Genomic DNA, 21,735 nt, shown 5'->3' with positions numbered 1-21,735 from the left:
GTTTTGCAACAGGCTCTCCCCCTCCCTTACCAACTCTGGTTTTGCATCTGCAGTGACAATACAGTTACAGGAACTTAACCGCTGTACCATCTTTCCTGCTAATAGGGGCTCATTTACTTGTCCATCTTCCAGTGTCTTACTCATATTAAACTATATCCTTCTTGTCAATCGGAGCACAGGAACAGAGTTAGGGTTTTGTATACTGGTTTTGCAGTAAGAATACTCATCACAAAGTATTGGAAGACACAAGAACTTCCCACGCTGGAGGAATGGCAGATGAAACTGATGGACTATATGGAACTGGCGGAAATGACTGGTAGAATCCGCGACCAGGGAGAAGAGTCGGTGGAGGAAGATTGGAAGAAATTCAAAGACTATCTGCAGAAACACTGCAAAATTAAAGAATGTTAGAGTGATGTTGGATTGAAAATAAGTGGTTTCCAGCGGTACAGGATTTAAAGTTATAGATAGACTAAGATTAAAGATTAGGATTAAAGAAGTGTAAGGAAATGGAAATTTGGTATTTAAGAGGTAAAATTTTAATGCTATATTACATTAAGATTAAAGATTGGGATTAAAAAAGTGGAAAAGAAATTGCTGGACAAACAATTTGGACTGGAATACAAAAGAGGGAGGTATGGGGAGGTCCAGAAAATAAGTAAATTCAAAAACGGAAATGGAAAGGTGATATTGTTTTTTAATTGTTCTGTTTCTTTCTCTTTTGTTTTTTTTCCCGTTTTTTATTATGTATTGTGTATTTGTGTATTTTTTTTCTATGTTTTTCTGTTTAATCTTTCACTGAAATTTTAATAAAAATCATTTACAAAAAAAAATAAAAATAAAAATAAAAGGGAAATCTAAAAAAATGTAGTATAAACACCAACAATTGGGGAACACTGGCCTCCGAGCGCTCCAATTGGAGAACAGCCTTTACCAAAGGTGTCATGGGCTTTGAAGACACTTGAACTCAGGATGCAAGGGAGAAACGTGCTAAGAGGAAGGCATGCTTGGCAAATCCACACCGTGATCAACTCCCGCCCGGAAACCAATGTCCTCACAGTGGAAGGATGTGTGGATCTAGAATTGGCCTCCACAGTCACTTACTCAGCTACGAGTGATAGAAGAAGAGGAGGAGGAGGAGGAGGAGGAGGAGGAGGAGGAGGAGGAGGAGGAGGAAGAAGAAGAAGAAGAAGAAGAAGAAGAAGAAGAAGAAGAAGAAGAAGAAGAAGAAGACGACCTTTTTCATTTCTGCCTATGATGGGGAAGGGCTTGGAATGACATGGAAGTCTCATTGCAGACAACTACAAATCCTAATCAATTCCACCCTACTGAGATTTCACCAAGAGCCATGCACTTAAACCACGTTCACACCACACGTTTAAAGCAGTATCACCCCCACTTTAAATATTCATGACTTCCCCCTAGGAAGAGAGGTTTGCTGCTGAGGGTTGTTAGGAGACCACTATTTTTCTCACGTAACTTCAGTTCCCAGAGTGGTTTAGCAAGCATCCCTTCTTCCGAAGGAACTCTGGGAATTGTAGCATACCCTCCAACATTGCTCCAATGAAAACAGGGACATCTTATCCCATACCCTTCAACAAATCGGAATCCGGAATGGCTTCTGTAAATCTGGGACTGTCCCTGGAAAATGGGGACACTTGGAGGATCTGTTGTAGCTCTGTGAGGGAAATGGAGGCCTCCTACCAATTCAGTACACTTAACAAATTCCAGCTCCCAGAATTCTTTGGAGGAAGCCATGACTGTTGAAATATTTTAATGTCTGGTCAAAATGTGACCACAAACGCACACATATTTTGAAATCTAGCTCCATGGCCTTAAGGGGAAAGGAAAGGAAAGGAAAGGAAAGGAAAGGAAAGGAAAGGAAAGGAAAGGAAAGGAAAGGAAAGGAAAGGAGGGAAGGAAGGAAGGAAGGAAGGAAGGAAGGAAGGAAGGAAGGAAGGAAGGAAGATCAACTGGGTTGTCTGTATGCTAAACTCTACATCCAGTAATAATTTGTGCTGCATCCAACTGCAATTATGGGATTGTTCAATACACACAGCTTTTCACCAATTTGATGCTTTCTTTATAGCGGAAACCAGTGAGGGAAGTACTTCAGTAGATAAGCAGAACAAAGGAAAAGGACTCTTCTTACCAGTTAGAAAATTTAATAATCACAGCAAGAGAACAAAGAACCCATCTTCTAGGAATGGCAGTGCTCCCAATTAAGGATTCCACCCTCTTATGTCTCTATTAATCTACAACATTTCTACATTTTGTAATCTGATCTTGTACCCTCTGTGCTTTGTGTGCTTTCTGTTCTGCCACTTTCTGAGCTCTTCTTGACCTTGGGGAGAGCGGAGGAATTATTATTATTTTATTATTATTATTATTTATTTAATTTCTATACCGCCCTATACCCGAATGCTTTCCAGAGACAGTGAATCTGTTAACCCTCTCTCTTCCAGTGTTTCTTCTCCTAGCTGTTCACCATCCAGTATTTCCCAGCTTCTGCCTTCTGGACTATGTCCCTCTGCAAACCACGGTTCCAAATCTATACTGCCCTCCTGCTCCTGGGAAGATTCACTCTATTTTTGGGCACTGTGTTCTGCAGCATGGAAGCACTACTGTCATGAGGATTGGTTGTGTCATGCATAGCTGTTGGCCTGGAATCAGGGCCAGAGATGAGGCTATGGAAAGTTAGGTGTTCCCTTTGTCCTACACCTGATTCTGAAGCCTTGGGCAAAGAATCTCATGCTCTCTGCTGAGCCCAGACATGATTCCTCTGCAAGAATGTAACTGCAATTGCCCTCTTACAGAAAAGTGCCAAAACAAGTTGGGTTTGTCATGATCACTTATGGTGTGGCTGATGCCTAAGTTCATACATGTGGAAAACACCAGTAAGAAACCTTTTGTCTGTTAACCCCAAGCCATTTATAAATGCATCACTTTATCCCAGCTTTTCGAGTACTAGTGATGACATCAAGAATCTCAAGAAGAGATTTCCAAAAGTAATTATTTTTTTGACTTGCACAGTTCCAAAACTACTACTTCCTCGCCCCTGTCATTTTCCACTCTTTGTCTAAATATGGAAACGGGTCACAGCGTGCTGTTCTCTTTGCCATTGTGTCCACGGGGTTATAAGCAGACCTGGAGACATTCGAGCTAATTAGTGGTCACTTTTTGCCCTGGTCAAAGGTTTGTGACTGCAGTGTGTGGGAAACAGGAAAGACAAACTGAGAAGCTGAAATCCAAGTTTGTGGGACTTGTGGAAAGGGGCTGCGCCTCTGACAACTCTGTCGGCGAGAAAAAGAACCCGAGATGTTGACGTTTTGAGCTCTTGAAAACAAATTGAACGGTGAATGTTTGCTCCAGCTGGAGAAAGGGCTGCAAAATGTTTTTGCAGTTGAGCATATTGAAACAAAAGTTCTGAAACCAGATAGCTGTACTGTTGCACTTTGACCAGGATATATTGTTTAGATTTGAGTTTGCAAGGAGGGAGAGGGCAGAGGAAGCTCCTTGCATGCCAAAATGTCTTTGACTTGTGTTTTGATTAAACACTGTTTTGCTAACTTTGACTTTGTTTCTGCTAATGACAAAACAGCCCAACCCTCCACTGCTGGCTCTGCTTCACACACCTGTCTTTGTCAGCACACAGGATTCTTGTGAATGAGTCAGCAAGCACAGATGCTAATTAAGTTTGACAGAAGGCAGATACTGAATGATGCAAGAGTCCATTTCCACTTTTATGTTGACCACTGGCTTCCTCCTCTCCCTCCTCCCCACCCCTTCCTCCATGCATACACACCCTGCCACGTTCATAAGATGGGAGTAGAGTAGCACTTGAAGGATGGCACTGCATAGTTGTTGTTTAGCCGTTTAGTCGTGTCCGACTCTTCGTGACCCCATGGTCCAGAGCATGCCAGGTCCAGAGCATGCCAGGCACTCCCTGTCTTCCACTGCCTCCCGCAGTTTGGTCAAACTCATGCTGGTAGCTTCGAGAACACTGTCCAACCATCTCGTCCTCTGTCGTCCCCTTCTCCTTGTGCCCTCCATCTTTCCCAACATCAGGGTCTTTTCCACAGAGTCTTTTCTTCTCATGAGGTGGCCAAAGTACTGGAGCCTCAGCTGCAGGATCTGTCCTTCCAGTGAGCTACTGTCTCCAGAAGCAGCCTGCAAAGCAGTTGGCTAGCAGGAGTGGCCAGCCACCACTTTGGGACAATTGAAAGGAAATACAAATTCCTATCTTCACCAATGACCATCAGGAACATATGAAGCTCCCTTAGCTAAGTCCAGCTCTATCTACTGGCTTTGGCTCTCCAGTGGAAAATTCACATATAACCTGTTGTCACACACACAAACACACACATGAATTTTTATGAATCTCTCTCTCTCTCTCTCTCTCTCTCTCTCTATATATATATATATATGACTGATGAGAGTGATGTCCACTATTTCCAGGAACTTTTCTCATTGTGAGACTTTGATGGGTGAGCTGAGAGTTTGTTTGGACCCTGAGTGAGAACCCAGAGGCTGAGAGGGAGAGTATGTTTAGGGAAGCTTTTAATGTTTAATAGGTTATTGTATTTTAATATTCTGTTGGAAGCCACCCAGAGTGGGCGGGGTATAAATTTATATTATTATTATTATTATTATTATTATTATTATTAATTTATTTATTTATTTCAAAGGAAAATGAATTCATATTGATTTATACATATTAGGACCTTCTCATTTATGCAACATTCTTATATGTAACTGTGTGTTTTGTAATATTTTGTTTCAGTTGTCTGTTATCTCTTCAGTTTTCCGTACGCCACTTAGAGATATTTTAAATATATTAAGCAGTATTGAAATTAGATAATCCTGTGTGTGTCTGCGCAAAGCAAGTTCACCACCCCTGAGCTGGGACTGCTCCCTAAACATCTGAGTCAGCGATATGTAAATATGCAGGTGCATTTTCACGAAAGATAGGGGGATGCTGTCCCCTCCCTATTGAGTACAGTTGTACCTTGGAAGTTGAACAGAATCCATTCTGGAAGTCCGTTTGACTTCCAAAACGTTCAAAAACCAAATCGTGGCTTCTGATTGGCTGCAGGAAGCCGCAGAAGCCCCATTGGACGTTCAGGTTCCAAAAGAATGTTCGCAAACCAGAACAATCACTTCCAGGTTTGCGGTGTCTGAGTTCCAGGGTGTTCAGGATCCAAGTATGACTGTACTTAAGGTTTTTGCAACATTTAAGCAAACTTCAGTCCAGGAGATGCATCGTGATTATTTTTTTACGCAGAAACAAATGTAAGTTATGTAAGTTAGGTTCCTTATATTAAATAGTAAGCATGGAGGCAAATAACATAGTATTTGGTGGAAACTGAACTGCAGCGGAACAGAAACAGCACTGATGGTGACAAATACAGGTTGACTGCCGTCTTACATCCCTAGCATAACTTCTCCTGTGTTATAAATAATAATTATTTAAATATAAACGTTAAGATCACCCTTTAGCTAGAAGACAGCTAGACATTTCTGCACATTGTCAACAATACGAGAATGTGGGACACATGGGGCACACTATTATTCTGACGCAAATGTACCCTCTTATATCCTTAATAGAATTAAAGCATAAGCTTTTTTTTTTCCTTTAAAAAAATCTAGACTGTGGCCTTTCACTACTATAAACACTTTCAAAGAACAGTTATGGCATAGAAGCAGTGACTGGAAAATCTGTGTAAGAATTGTTGTCATAGTGGATTCCCATAGGGATTACTTTAATCTAGAGAATCCATTAAGGACAGTGCACTAACTAAAGAGCCTCGGCCTTTTTTTCTCTCCAGACACATACATCAAACTCTATATTAGGCTGTCATATTATCTGCAAAGCTTGTTGAAGGTCTGAAAGAAAACATTTGATATTGCCTTGTGAACTGCTACATGTTATCAGTATCAAGGCATTAACGACCCAGTAATGACTAAAAACTCACAGCAGATAATTATTCGCTCCATCCCTCAAATCCCAGAGAATGTAGCCAAAGGTTTCGCATACAGCAACCCGTGTGCGTTTAAGATGCACAGGGAAGCAGGTCTGTGGTTTTAAAGTCAACAAAGGGCCCACTTCATCTGGAAGGTCTCCTGCACAAAACCCCAATGAAATGAATTATAAGGTTGTACAGCTCTGATTCAATGCGATGTAGCATGCACAGGAGAACGTCTCAGTAGATTGCATTCAAAATGTACACATGCAGTTTTGCAAGAGTAAAAAAAGAGTTGGGGTGGATACATTCTCTGCAGTGCAGAAGAGTGGGTGGCACTGTGGTCTAAACCGCTGAGCCTCTTGGGGTGGCCAATTGGAAGGTTGGTGCTTTGAATCGCTGCAACAGGGTGAGCTCCCGTTGCTCTGTCCCAGCTCCTGCCAACCTAGCAGTTCAAAAGCACACCAGTGCAAGTAGATAAATAGGTACCATTAAGGCAGGAAGGTAAATGGCATTTATGTGAGCTCTCGCTTCTGCCACGGTGTCCCGTTGCGCCAAAAGTAGTTTAGTCCTGCTGGCCACGTCACCCGGAAAGTTGTCTGTGGACAAACACAGCGGCGTAGCGTGGGTTGTCAGCACCCGGGGCAAGGCAAGTAATTTGCGCCCCCTAACCCGGGGCAAGGCAAGTAATTTGCGCCCCTAACCCGGGGCAAGGCAAGTAATTTGCGCCCCCTAACCCCTAACCTGCCGCCGCTGCCAGCTTCTTCTTGCTGCTGCCTGGGCTGGTCTGGTGTGGTTCTCTCCCGCGCTCAGCGCTGCGCTGGGCGGCCGCTGCACTGTCCCTCCCCCAGATAGTCCCTCGCTCTCCGCACCGCACGCCTGGCACCCACCCCCTCCACAGTGGGCAGCGACCCAGCGGCTCGGATCGGATTCGCACAGCCAGCACTGCAGTGAGAGAGAGTGAGTGAGCCAGGTAGGGGCAGAGAGCTGCGAGTGCGAGCGCGTGCCCCCCAGATGTTGTGCCCGGTGCGGCCAGCCCCCCCTGCACCCCCCACGCTATGCCACTGGACAAACACCAGCTCCCTTGGCCTGAAAGTGAGGTGAGCACCACAACCCCCTAGTCCCCTTTGACTGGACTTAACCATACAGGGGTCCTTTACCTTTTACCTTTACCTACCTTTTGTTATTATAGACCTCTGGTAAGGGAACCTAATATGCAGGAACAGGAGAGTAAAAGCAAGTTAAGAAACCCCAGTCTGGTCCAAGGCGCAAAGGACCTAATTTTCATGAACATGGTGAGCAATGTGTTGGCGTGCCAGGCAGTGTCTCCTTGTTATTCAGGTGAACAGCAGTTGTGGGCTGGTACATTGGCCAGTTCCTCTCTCCTTCAGCATCAGCATGACATCACAATGGCCTGTGTCTCTCCTTCTGGTTGGACACATCCGTGTGAGAACACAGTGGCCAGTCTGTGAAATAGGCAGCATCAGCATGAGATCACAGTGGCCAGTTTTTCCTCCCTCAGGTGGCTAGCATGGACCACAGTGGGCAGCCCCTGTCCTTCAGGCAGGGAGCATCATCTTGTGGGGAGAGGCATTCATTCCTCTTCATTCCTCTTCCACTCAGCAGGCAGTAGAATGTGGGCAGAATATTCATTTCTCTTGTGGAAGCTGCCAAAAGCACAATCTCTTTCTCAGTGCGGTGGGCTTAGTTGGGAGCATATGGTGGGCCCTGTATGTTCTTCGCTTAGTGAGGTGGTCAGCAGATGTATGAGAGTAGTGGTCATCTCACTGAAATGGGCAGCAGCATGCGGACAGAGAAGCAGCAGGCAAGGCAAAGAGCAGGCAAGTAGACAATCCATCTATTACAGGGCCTCTCTACTTACAAGAAGTGGACGCAGGTGGCGCTGTGGTCTAAATCCCTGAGCCTCTTGGGCTTGCTGATCGTGAGGTCAGCAGTTCAAGTGCGCGCAAAGGGGTGAGCTCCCATTGCTCTGTCCCAGCTCCTGCCAACCTAGCAGTTCGAAAGCACACCAGTGCAAGTAGATACATAGGTACCATAAACGGCGTTTCCATGCACTGTGGTTTCAGTCATGGTGGCCTTTTGCGCCAGAAGTGATTTAGTCATGCTGGCCACATGAGCCAGAAAGCTGTCTGTGGACAAACACCGGCTCCCTCGGCCTGAAGCGAGATGAGCATCGTGACCCCATAGTTGCCTTTGATTGAACTTAACCATCCAGGGGTCCTTTACCTTTTACCCTATTCTTTGCAGTTTATAAGGGCCAGGAGGGCACACAGACACGTTTTTCAGAGTCAAGCAGTTTAAATACATTATTACAAGGCAAACATAGAGGGTTTCCTTAGAAAATTGTATTTTCTGCATTATATTGGCAATGTATTGTATTGTATTGTACAGTGGTACCTTGGGTTAAGTAATTAATTCGTTCCGGAGGTCCATTCTTAACCTGAAACTATTCTTAACCTGAAGCACCACTTTAGCTAATGGGGCCTCCCGCTGCCGCTGCACCGCTGGAGCACGATTTCTGTTCTCATCCTGAAGCAAAGTTCTTAACCCGAGGTTCTATTTCTGGGTTAGCGGAGTCTGTAACCTGAAGCGTCTGTAACCTGAAGCGGATGGAACCTGAGGTACCACTGTACAAACAGTGAAAATATGCTACCTTCACAAAAATGGGTTGAGTCCTGAAAACACACATCTCAGGTGCCAAAGGTGCGAACCAGATACATCCTTGAGTCATGCCTTTCTTATTTGTATTATTACATCTGTAATGAGTGTTCCTCACAGTTGCTGCTTGTTCTGCAGATTGTTTTTGCACTTGTGTGCTGCCTTTTTTTGAAAAATCAACAAACATATTTTTAAAAGAATAAATTAGGAAAATGGCATGGGTATAAAAGGGTTCACACACATTACTTCCCAGTGAAATTGGCACAGGGGGAAAGCACAGTAAACTTGGTGTATCCAATCACAAATCTACTGTGTAATGTGTATTTTGGCCCCAAAGCTCATTGCTTTGACCTTCTGCATTTTTCTCTCTCTCTTCCTCAAAACCAAGGCATGTGTTTTAGAAGAGAGGAGAGGGAAACAAAAGGAAGAAGAACCTTCCTGTTTCTGAGCACAATTCCAAGTGTTGGTGCTGACCTTTAAAGCCCTAAACGGCCTCGGTCCAGTACACCTGAAGGAGCGTCTCCACCCCCATCGTTCAGCCCGGACACTGAGGTCCAGCGCTGAGGGCCTTCTGGCGGTTCCCTCATTGCGAGAAGTGAGGTTACAGGGAACCGGACAGAGGGCCTTCTCGGTAGTGGCGCCCACCCTGTGGAACACCCTCTCTTCAGATGTGAAGGAAATAAGCAGCTATCCTAGCTTTAAAAGACATCTGAAGGCAGCCCTGTTCAGGGAAGTTTTTAATATTTAACGCTGTACTGTTTTTAACACTTGATTGGGAGCCGCCCAGAGTGGCTGCGGAAACTCAGCCAGATGGGTGGGGTATAAATAACAAATTAGTATTATTATTACTATTATTATTATTATTATTATTATTATTATCCAGCATACGGAGAGCAGGGAGAGAGTAATGTATGCACATTTTCTCACAACAACCATGGGTTTCCTTAGAAGAGTCAGATTTGGTTCTCCTTGCCCATCAGATCTCTCCTCTATGTCACATTCCTTGCAATGGGAGATTTTTCAAGAAGTTCAGATTAGTCCGGTGAGAGGGTCTCTTGTTCCTCAGCCATGCCCAGCCCCTCTTGGAAGTTCCATTTCTAACATTTTCCATCTGCAGTTGCTATGAGCTGCTGAATATTTGAACGTCCTGGAACAAAGTTGCTGTAACCACAACTCTTCAAATTCCATATACCTCAGGACTCTTAACAGATGAACTTTGTTTCTTTTCATCCTCGAGGGCTGAAAACAGCAAACCAGTTTGAAGCTGTTAGATTGAAATACTCGTATGAGTTCAGAGATTCCACGCCAAACATGGTGGAGTTTTTGTTTTGTTTTGTTTTGTTTGGGGGGGTATGTTTATTTAAAATCCATATATTAAATGCCAACCACTCCCCTCTACAGATGTGATATGAAGCTACTCACTGAGGTCTCACAGGAGGGTGGTTATAGCTTTGTTTAAACAGCCTGCAAAAAAGGGGGGGGTAAGTATCTGGAGGAAAAGAGGCTAAAATAAATGAAAAGAGATATTGAAAAAAAAGTGAGAGGCCACAGCGCAGTGGTGGTGGAGCACATGTGTTGCATGGAAATTCAGTTCCTGACATCTCTGATTAAAACACGTGGGCAACTTTTTTTTTTTTTTTCCATATCAATGTCCTTATTACTTCACATGTCCCTACTTTCCAGGAACAGTCCCAGATTTACAGAAGCCGTCCCAGTTTCTGATTAAATCCTGGAATGTCCTGCTTTTCCTTAGGACATCCCTATCTCCATCAGAGAAATGTTGGAAGTTTTTGGTAATGCAATCCCCTGAGCCAAGGAGATAAGTAACTATACAACCTTTAGAAGACATCTGAAGGCAGCTATGTACAGGGAAGTTTTTTTAATGTTTAATGTTTTGTTATGTTTTTATGTATGTTGGAAGCGACTCAGAGTGGCCAGGGCAACCCAGTCAGATGGCTAGGGTATAAATAGTCAAATTATTATTCTGATGGAATAGGATATCCACATGAGAAATGTTGGAGGATGTGCATTTTGCAACACCGAGTTACTGCAATGATGGCAGAGGGCAAGAATTCCTCATTTTAGTCTTCCTTTTTTTGGCATTTAGTTTGTCTAACCTTACACAACAGAGTCTTTTCCAAACACACACCTCCCCTTTCTAGAACAGAGAGATTTTGGATATTTTAAAAAAATTAAATAAATGTACAGTGGTACCTCAGGTTACATACGCTTCACGTTACAGACTCCGCGAACCCAGAAATAGTGCTTCAGGTTAAGAACTTTGCTTCAGGATGGGAACAGAAATCGTGCTCTGGCGGCGCGGCAGCAGTGGGAGGCCCCAATAGCTAAAGTGGTGCTTCAGGTTAAGAACAGTTTCAGGTTAAGTACGGACCTCCGGAATGAATTAAGTACTTAACCTGAGGTACCACTGTACAATTGTTATTCAGTTGTGCAGACCTGCCCTTTAGGGCATTTATCACATACAAACTGCTGTGTGGTCAAGATAGCAAAATCACTTTAATGAGTGGCCCTCAGTCTAATCTTATGTGTCCCCCCCAACCTAAATTCAAGAGCCTTCTGCAAACAGTGCGTTCAGACTTCTGTCAAGCGGGATCTATATCTTCCCTGGTATACTATAAGTGGGATGGAAGAGGGGAGGAGAGAGAGAGAGAGAGAGAGAGAGAGAGAGAGAGAGAGAGAGAATGGGTAGCAGAAAAGGAGAGTAAATTGGGTAGTTCCATCCATTTTGGCTCCGGCCTTACCTGCCACTAGCTTCAGATGCATGCCCTCCAACATTTCTCTGATGAAAATAAGGATGTCAACTACTAGGGACGCGAGTGGCGCTGTGGGTTAAACCACAGAGCCTAGGGCTTGCCGATCAGAAGGTTGGCGGTTCGAATCCCCGCGAGCGGGTGAGCTCCCGTTGCTCGGTCCCTGCTCCTGCCAACCTAGCGGTTTGAAAGCACGTCAAAGTGCAAGTAGATAAATAGGTACCGCTCTGGCGGGAAGGTAAACGGCGTTTCCGTGCGCTGCTCTGGTTCGCCAGAAGCAGCTTAGTCATGCTGGCCACATGACCCAGAAGCTGTACTCCGGCTCCCTCGGCCAATAAAGCGAGATGAGCACCGCAACCCCAGAGTCGGTCATGACTGGACCTACTACTAGTACTACTACTATATTTATACCCCACCAATCTGACAGGGTTGCCATAGCCATGCTGGGTGGTTTCCAACATATATAAAAACGTAAGAAAACATTAAACTTTTTTTAAAAAAACTTCCCTATACAGGGCTGCCTTCAAATGTCTTCTAAAGGTTGAATAGTTACTTATCTCCTTGGCTCAGGGGTTACATTACCATACCCTCCAACATTTCTCTGATAAAAATAGGGACATCCTAAGGAAAAGCAGTGCATTCCTGGATCAAATCAGAAACCAGGACAGCTTCTGTAAATCTGCAACTGTCTCCAGAAAACAGGGACACTTGGAGGGTCTGCAAATGAAGAAGTTAAAAGTGCCACACACAAAAAATCCAAAATTACCCACATAATAATTATATCAGGCTTCCTCAACCTCGGCCCTCCAGATGTTTTTGGCCTAGAACTCCCATGATCCCTAGCTAGCAGGACCAGTGGTCAGGGATGATGGGAATTGTAGTCTCAAAACATCTGGAGGACCGAGGTTGAGGAAGCCTGAATTAGATCCACAAATTGGCTTCCTCATGTCCCCTTCTCCGCTACCCAAAAATATGCACTGATTTTAGTTCATGTATATTTGTTTCCCTTTCACAAAGCTATGTTTTACATGACAGAGGGGTGTCCTCCTTTCTTGTAGTACAGAATACAACTGTTGTGACTATCTTACTCCTTATCAGTAGGGACAGCATACTTGCCATGCTGTAAGAAGCGGCCTGTTTTATCCGTTGATTTAATTATTTTGCTTGTTATCTTGCCTTTCCTTTGAGCCACTGTTATTGTTACAAAAGTGTAAATCCTACACAAAGCTTTTCCCTTTTGTGGAAGTTCCAAATCTCCAAAGGCTTGTAAGCTGGTGTGAAACACTTGCTTAATTGAGCAGTGTGCTTTTGATTTATTAAAGAAGCCTAAATCCTCTGATTAAACTGACACACAGATTTTCTAGAGATTATCAAATCTAAAATCCATTATTCCAAGGGGCTTAAACCATGTATTGACACCATACATATCTGTGTGTGTGTGTGTGTGTGAGAGAGAGAGAGAGAGAGAGAGAGAGAGAGAGAGAGAGAGAGAAAGGAGAGACTGTGATCACTGGCATTTATGGTTGAGCTCAGATCATCTTTGAGCTCATTTACTGTTTCCCACAAACAAAAAAGAAAATCCACTCATTATAAATAGATTTCACATCTTCACTGACTACTGCACAATGGGTGTATGTTAAATCTATGGGATCTAAATGCACATAACTGGATTGTGCCCATTCTTTGTTGTCACTATTGATATGCATCCATCTTTCTATTTCTTTTCTGGTTCTTTGGCAGGAGGAAATTTGTCATAAGGAACTTATCCTATTGCAATCTTAAAGCAAAGCAGAGCTGAGGGGGACTTGTGGTCCTTTAGGTGGCTGCTCGGTTGGTGCTGAGCCACAACAGGGCTTTTCTAGTGGTGGTTCCCCTGCTGTGGAATACCCTCCCTAGTGAGGTGTGTCTTATCTCAGTCATTAACTTTTGGAGGAATTTGAAAACATTAGCGCTTGCCATTTAGTGTGCTGGAGAATACTGTTCAGGCTCATTGGGTGGAATTAGATTTTCAATTGGAACTGCTTTTAGAAGGTGTTTTTTTTTTACCATTTCTTTTTAGAATGCTCAAACTGGTTTAGAAGGTTTTTGCTTTTTTTGGAATTGTGTATCTGTGAGAGATACACCAGTGACAGCTGGACCATAAAGAAGGCTGATCTCCAAAGAATTGATGCTTTTGAATTATGGTGCTGGAGGAGACTCTTGAGAGTCCCATGGACTGCAAGAAGATCAAACCTCTCCATTCTGAAGGAAATCAGCCCTGAGTGCTCACTGGAAGGACAGATCCTGAAGCTGAGGCTCCAATACTTTGGCCACCTCATGAGAAGAGAAGACTCCCTGGAAAAGGCCCTGATGTTGGGAAAGATGGAGGGCACAAGGAGAAGGGGACGTCAGAGGACGAGATGGTTGGACAGTGTTCTGGAAGCTACGAACATGAGTTTGACCAAACTGTGGGAGGCAGTGGAAGACAGGAGTGCCTAGCGTGCTCTGGTCCATGGGGTCACGAAGAGTCGGATACGACTAAACGACTAAACAACAACATCTGTTTTGTCTCCCTGGGCTCCTTGAAGAGGAAGGGTAGCACACAGTCAACAAATAAAATAAAAATAGGGGTTGTTGGAGTCCATCTCCCATCATGCCTGACTATTGGCCAGGATGACTGGGACTGGTGAAAGTTGAGAGTCCAAGAATATCGAAAAGTACCCATCCTTGGGGTAAAGGGAGAAGGCACACATCTCCTCTTCATGCAGCTCTTACAGGAAAGTCCATCATGCAAAACGTTGCTTATATTTAATACTGCAATGTCTAACACTTCCAACCATTTATAATGGAATAAGATACGGTAAAGGTAAAGGTACCCCTGACCGTTCGGGCCAGTCTTGCCAGACTCTAGGGTTGTGCGCTCATCTCACTCTATAGGCCGAGAGCCAGCGCTGTCCGCAGACACTTCCGGGTCACATGGCCAGCGTGACAAGCTGCATCTGGCGAGCCAGCGCAGCACACGGCACGCCGTTTACCTTCCCGCTGGTAAGCGGTCCCTATTTATCTACTTGCACTGGTGTGCTTTCGAACTGCTAGGTTGGCAGGTGCTGGGACCAAACGACAGGAGCACACCCTGCCGCAGGGATTCGAACTGCCGACCATGTGATCGGCAAGTCCTAGGCGCTGAGGTTTTACCCACAGCGCCACCCGCGTCCCTGCATAAGATACGGTAGTATGGCCCAAATGGTTTAGGACGTAGTGAAATTAGCATCCAGGGGGAATTTTGAATAATCAGCAAAATGTCTGAGATCTTGGCAACAGAACTAGGAAGTGTGTGTTTATCACTCTTTGCTCTTTCCGGGGGATTCTGGAAAAAAGCTCAACAACTTTTTGGGCAATTCCCCCCCCCCCCAAAAAAAAGCTCAGAGACAATGTCTGAGTAGGGACTGGGGAGCAGTTGGGGTCCATTTGCATTTAAGGGTGAACTTTCCCAATTTACGCTTTCTGAAACAACATGAGAACCAAAACACTGCCATTCTTTGAAATTCGCATTTTGTGGTGCTGTTTCCCAGCCGAGTTACGTGTACAAAACGGCATAAGCTAACATAAAGCGTGCATAAAACTCCTGATATCAGTGAAATTCCAGCAAAATTGCATACCAAAAATTAGGAGTAATTAGCACTAACTTGCTGGTGAATTTTCATGAGGACTTCCTTTAAAAAAATTGCAAACTGATGTGGAAATGTGAAGAACTGAATTTAAGACTGGAAAAAAAACAGAAACAGAGAGAGAGGGAGAGAGAAATTGACATATTCACCCAACCCTCAGACAGAGTAATATGGGTGTGGACTCACGGGGGGGGGGGGGCACAGTGTGAAGAAAAGAAAACTTGGGAACCCTCTTTTTGACATTAGTTACTGAAATATACTTGGAGTCGAGAGTGGATTTCATGCTCTTTATTCAGCTCATAGTGGTGAGGAGGAATGGAAGTTCCCCCACAATATCTGCTTTATATACATTATTTACACAATGGGGTGTACATGATTGGCTAATTCCAGGATTCTCCTGTAGGCCAATCAGGTTGTGAATTCACTTTCACCTGGAGCTGGATTGGGTGGCTCCTGTGGACCAATCAGACTGCTGCATTTTGGATCCTATTCAACTCAGTACATAACAGTTACAATGGTAATAAAGGAGGAAGAAATAGATGAGTCAGATTCTATAGATAAAATTCTCAGAATCCCACCCTTTGCCCAGGAAAATTCTATTGTGGCAACTGAATGATGATCTTACTTAGGAAGGCGTTTCATACAACAGGGAGTGCAAACAGCCCTGTTTGATCTTATTTGGCAAGACATACCACGGGGACCAATAACAGCCTTGTCTAGAACTTACAGGTGAACGTGCCAATTTATAAGCCACAGTACCTGATCTGAAGAGGCTACAATTTCCAGAGTTCACAGGAAAGAGGCATTGGCTGTTAAACCACTCTAAGAATTGCAGCTTTATGTGGGATATAGGGGTCTTCTAACAACTCTGAGTTAATAAACTACACTTCCCATGATTCTTTGGTGGAAACCATGGCTGTTCAAAGTAGTGTGGTGTTTCTTTAGAGAAGATGGGGTCTAAGTCTAACGCCACTTTGAGCGCAAAAGGAAAGGTGAAAGAGCACATGTTCCACATGTAGGAGAATCAAGGTTTAGTTCCCGACTGAAGGACCTCCGAAAGCAAGCAGAGCTAGTAAACATCTCCATCAGAGGCCTTGGGTTGCAGCCACCAGTTGAAGGGTTGTACCCAACGCTCAGAGTAGACTGAAATGAATGGACCTAACGTCATTGATTTCAGTGGGTCTACTCTGAGTAGGGCTAGCACAACACACAGTTCAGAGAAAAGAAGGCTAGGCCCATTCTAAATAGTCCAGTGACCAAGCTCCGTGTAAGGTTGTTTGTGTGTATTATTCATATGTGTACAGTGGTACCTTGGTTCTCAAACGTCTTGGTACTCAAACAACTTGGAACCCAAACACTGCAAACACGGAAGTAAGTGTTCCGGTTTGTGAACTTTTTTCAGAAGCTGAACGTTCTCCGTTTTGAGTGCCACACTTCCGTTTTGAGTGTTACACTGAGGTCTGTCTGTTTTTGCTATTTATTTTGTGTTTTTGTTTTTGAGGCTTTTTTGTTTTGTTTTGTGACTGTGTGGAACCCAGTTCAGCTACTGATTGATTGATTGTGTGATTGCAGTGCATTGTTTATTGCTTTCATTTTATGGATCAATGGTCTCGTGAGATAGTAGAATTCATGTTAAATTGCTGTTTTAGGGGTTGTTTTTAAAAGTCTGGAACGGATTAATCCATTTTGCATAACTTTCAATGGGAAAGCGCACCTTGGTTTTGAAACGCTTTGGTTTTGGAATGGAATTCCTGAAGTGAATTAAGTTTGAGAACCAAGGTACCACTGTATTATTCATGGTTCTTTGGGAACTAGGACCACATCATTTACGGAGAAAACTGGAATTTCCTTTTTCCCCTTCCCATTTTTGGCAACCATCTTGGTTTACCTTTTTGATACAAAGTGTGCAGAAAGGTCTGGGGTCTAAAGAGTTCCAAAAGGTTTTAAATTGGGGCATGGTGGTGGGGGAAAAGGGGAAATAACTGGGGAAACACCCAGTTCCAAACATGACTTAACACAAAGAATAGGAATGAAGGCAACCTACGGTACTTCCAAGAGAAATTGCGGGGGAGGCAAAACATAGTGCAGGGCCACTTAAAAAGTTACAATAATTATGTTTTACTTTAGGGTAAGGTTTTATTTATGCTGCCAAAACTGTTTTGTCACACTGGCTTATTTTAATGCATTTCAGATTTTGCTAATCTCTGGAAAATCTATGTATCAGTCTAATCAGAGGATTGGGGGATTCTATCCTGAATCAAAAAATATACTGCTCCATTAAGTCAATATGTCATGCTGGCTTATGAGCCTTTGGAGATTTCAGACTTGCAGAAGGAAGGTTCATTCCCTGCCCCCACTTCATGTTAGAGTTAAGCTCTCCTAACCACCGGACTTAAAACAATAATAGAATCTGTCTCAATACAATGGCATCCAAACAGTTGGTTTGCACTCTGATATCTGAGATGCCAAAGCCCTGAGAATATAAAGCCATTCACAAAAAGACTATGCAGCGCATTAGTAAATTTGCTACACACCCCATAACCGCTTAAGGCAAAAATGGAAACAGTGAGCGTTTCCATAGTTAATGCAAATACCCAAAACCGCAATTATTGCTCAGCATCTGTTAGCACACGACTCTAGAAACATTTATCTGTCCTGTAGATTCTACAGACATCCAGCGCTGCTTTGGATGAAAGTCCAGATCAGTGAAATTGAAAGAACGTTCCCGTAGCGATTCCATTTGGTACTGAGCCGGAAGATTAATCCCACCAGCTCTGGTCAAAGTTGTTCCCAGCAGACAATTAACAGCTGTGTAGCACCAATACAATACAACAATGCTTTTGAATTATGGTGGTGGAGGAGACTCTTGAGAGTCCCATGGACTGCAAAGAAGATCAAACCTCTCCATTCTTAAGGAAATCAGCCCTGAGTGCTCACTGGAAGGACAGATCCTGAAGCTGAGGCTCCAATACTTTGGCCACCTCATGAGAAGAGAAGACTCCCTGGAAAAGACCCTGATGTTGGGAAAGATGGAGGGCACAAGGAGAAGGGGACGATAGAGGATGAGATGGTTGGACAGTGTTCTTGAAGTTTGACCAAACATGAGTTTGACCAAACTGCGGGAGGCAGTGGAAGACAGGAGTGCCTGGCGTGCTCTGGTCCATGGGGTCACAAAGAGTTGGACATGACTAAACGACTAAACAACAACAAGCACCAATACTTTAACTCAGAGCTTTTCAACCTTTTTGAGTACACGGCTCCCTTGACCAACACTTTTTTTCTGCAGCTCCCCTGTGGTAGCCTCTGAAGTCCAGTTAGGTCACTCCTTGCTTGCAGAGCCAGCAGACCCTCGCTCATTTTTGAACACCCTCCCTTGTGGAAGCCAAGAGAGCATCTTAGGCTAAGCAGATGTTGCTTCTTCGATGAATGTAGTTATAGAGAGAGAGATGGTGGCCAGTCCTATGCTTTTGTTACCTGCACAGGTGAGGCCACACCCACCTCTGGTCACATGTAGAGGAAGTCTGTCCCAGCCTAGGAAGAAACAGGAAGTTCCGACTGGCTGATCAAGACATCCCCTTTTTATGTCTACTCTAGGGGTGTTGTACGTGACTGCTCTGAATTTCACATCCCACAGTAAAATCTTACCTGTTTAATGTGTGTGTGTGTTTCCTGAAAGCACTATAGCTCTCTAAGACTGTGTGGGGCAACCCAGTTAGATGGGTGTGGTATAACTTATAAAATTAGTAGCAGTCGTAGTATAACACACAGCCACACTTCCATTTGTCCTGTGAGGTTTTACTTGTGTCCACTTTTTTCCAAAGTATGTTTTATATGGATTGATTATTTCTACCCACATTGAGTGGATTACACCAGGGTATAGATTTGATTCTGGGTTAATTAATTAAAATGTAGTGGGGAGAAGTTGCCTTGGGACTGTGTGGCTTAATTTAGGTTGAAATTCTATACAAACTTACCTAAGGGAGTTAGCACCACCATTATGAGATTGCACTGATGGTTTTTGATCTGGAAAACCACTAAAAATTACCCACAGTTCAATACAGTTCTTCAGTGTGCCTCAAAGTTGCGTTTGATTTTCAGAACTGAAGCAAGCTTTTTCGATTCTTTTTACAGATGTTTCAGCTTGGTCTGACTTGTGATTAAGAAAATAGCCAATTGTTTTAATAATATATGTGTGGACCTAGAGCTCAGTCCACAGATTGCTTGCTCCCTGCGCACTGGAATATCCATGCTTCTCAAATGCGGAGGGGAATTTCCGAAAGCACAGGAAAAGGAAGGCCTTTTTATAAAATCTCAGCTGAACAAGTTAATACTTGACAGCTTGAATTTATGTGAGCATTAACAAGGCTGATAATTCAGACTGTTGTTGCCCTTGGTAACATTCCAGCAGTAATGTTTTCACAAAGATGAACTATTTTTAGACAGTTTCTCCAGTGCATGAAAAACAAACAGGCTTTCCCCATAAATTCAGGAAGGCCCATGCCTCCAGGTTTCACTTCTTTTCAAATGGTAACAATGCGTCGTTCAGCCTAGCGAGCAATGCTACTGACACAACATCCATTCCTCTCACTTTGGGTGGTGTAGCCCTTATCAGCGGTATCTAGTCAGGATCTCATCAAAGGGAGAACAGAAGCGGCGCTGCTTTCTTTCATTCTCTCTTCCATGCTTTCATTTGCCAAGATCTTATGGGAATAACACAAGTGCATTGCGTCTGGATTGCTGGGTTGATTTCCATTCCAGACCTGGGAATAATAATAATAATAATAATAATAATAATAATAATAATAATTGTACCCTGCCCATCTGACTGGGTTGCTCCATCCACTCTGGGTGGCTTCCAACATACAGTGGTACCTCAGGTTACATACGCTTCAGGTTACATACGCTTCAGGTTACAGACTCCGCTAACCCAGAAATAGTACTTCAGGTTAAGAACTTTGCTTCAGGATAAGAACAGAAATTGTGCTCCGGTGGCACGGCGGCAGCAGGAGGGGCCATTAGCTAAAGTGGTGCTTCAGGTTAAGAACAGTTTCAGGTTAAGAACGGATCTCCGGAACGAATTAAGTACTTAACCAGAGGTACCACTGTCTAACATTCTTCCATTTTCTTCTAGTTGTGAGGGTGGGGGTGGGGAGGGGCCTCACAAGGGGAGTAGCCTAGAGCCTCTCTTCATCTAAATCTGGCCCTTCTTACATTGGCTCCCGACACATTTCTGAGCACAATTCAAAGTGTTGGTGCTGACCTTTAAAGCCCTCAGCGGCCTTGGCCCAGTATACCTGAAGGAGCGTCTCCACCCCCATCATTCAGCCCAGACACGGAGGTCCAGCTCTGAGGGCCTTCTGATGGTTCCTTCAATGCAAGAACCAGGGAACCAGGCAGAGAGCCTTTTCAGTAGTGGCACCCGCCCTGTGGAACGCCCTCCCATCAGACATCAAGGAAATGAACAACTATCTGACTTTTAGAAGACATCTGAAGGCAGCCCTGTTTAGGGAAGTATTTAATGTTTGGTGTTTTATCGTGTTTTTAATATTCTGCTAGGAGCCACCCAGAGTGGCTGGGGAAACCCAGCCAGATGGGTAGGGTATAAATAATAAATTATTATTTATTATTACCATTTCTGTTTTCATCAGAATTCTCTGACATCCCTCTGACAGTCCCCACCTGATTCCTCCCATTTTCATAAAATCATGGGCTCTCCATGTTCAGTTTTGTAAGCCTGCGAATACCAATTGCTATGGGGAACAAAGACTAATTTAGGGCTAATTTAGGGCTTCTTTAAAGTATGTGTGCGGCCACTGTTGGAAACAGTGGACTAGATGGACCTTTTATTGGATCCAGTAAGTTCTTATAAGCCAGGAGCAGGGAACCTGCTGGGTACAATTCCCATCATCCCTGACCACTGGCCATGTAAGCAGAGGTTGATGGGAGTTCAAATCCAACTGGAGAGACTTACCCTCATCCCCCTTGTTAAAAGGAATTCTCCCAGCTAGAAAAAACCAAGCAAGTGTGGTATAAACACCACATCTCCACACACTGCTGCAAAACTTAAAGGCTTAAATCAACTGAAGTTCTATCCAAGTCAATTAAAATTAAGACATGGTATTACATATACCACTATCATCTCAAATTATTTGTAATGGCAAAGACTTGCGTAAACCTTGCCTAAGAAAATTGTTTGATTCTGTGGTAGATAAGTTGGTTCAGAGAGATTAATTATAAAGCAGCTATTGAGGCTTTAAAGGAGTTATCAGTAATTACAGCAATACCAGGAGTAGATTATGGACCACAAATACATCACCACTGTAATCATACTTAAAGTTTATATAGCACTTTCTAACTTCAAAGTGCCTTATAACCATCCACTAATTAATCTGCAAAGCCTTGTATCTTGCTCATCTTTTGCTGACATAATATATAAACACTGAGTACACTGTCCTTAGGGAGGAATTTTCCTTCAAAACTACATTTACAGAAACATTAAGGTGGGGCACTTTTTATTTTATTTTTTAATTTTTTGTTCTGTGCAACTTGTTGAAATCAAGACATGGAACTATTGAGATGATATCTTCTGTTCAACCCAAACTGCATCTTTAAAGATGTTGGGAGTTTTTGACTTTCATGGCAGTCTTCATAATTTTATGGTGCAATTATTATTTT

The 21,735-nt window shown here is 43.6% G+C and overlaps 1 long non-coding RNA gene across 1 annotated transcript in view; it reads right to left on the bottom strand.

The window, feature by feature from the left end:
* LOC308473701 overlaps window positions 1–7,641 on the bottom strand; it is a 21,275-nt gene extending 13,634 nt beyond the window's left edge. The window contains exon 1 of the long non-coding RNA XR_013984218.1: window positions 7,141–7,641. This is a non-coding gene — a long non-coding RNA (uncharacterized lncRNA). The remainder of the gene's footprint in view (window positions 1–7,140) is intronic.
* Window positions 7,642–21,735: the final 14,094 nt, after the last annotated feature.

Source organism: Podarcis pityusensis, assembly GCF_964106645.2.
Source record: "Podarcis pityusensis genome assembly, chromosome: 3".
Lineage (NCBI taxonomy): Eukaryota > Metazoa > Chordata > Lepidosauria > Squamata > Lacertidae > Podarcis > Podarcis pityusensis.
The sequence above is the reverse complement of the archived record's forward strand: the minus strand, read 5'-3'. Positions and strand labels throughout refer to the sequence as shown.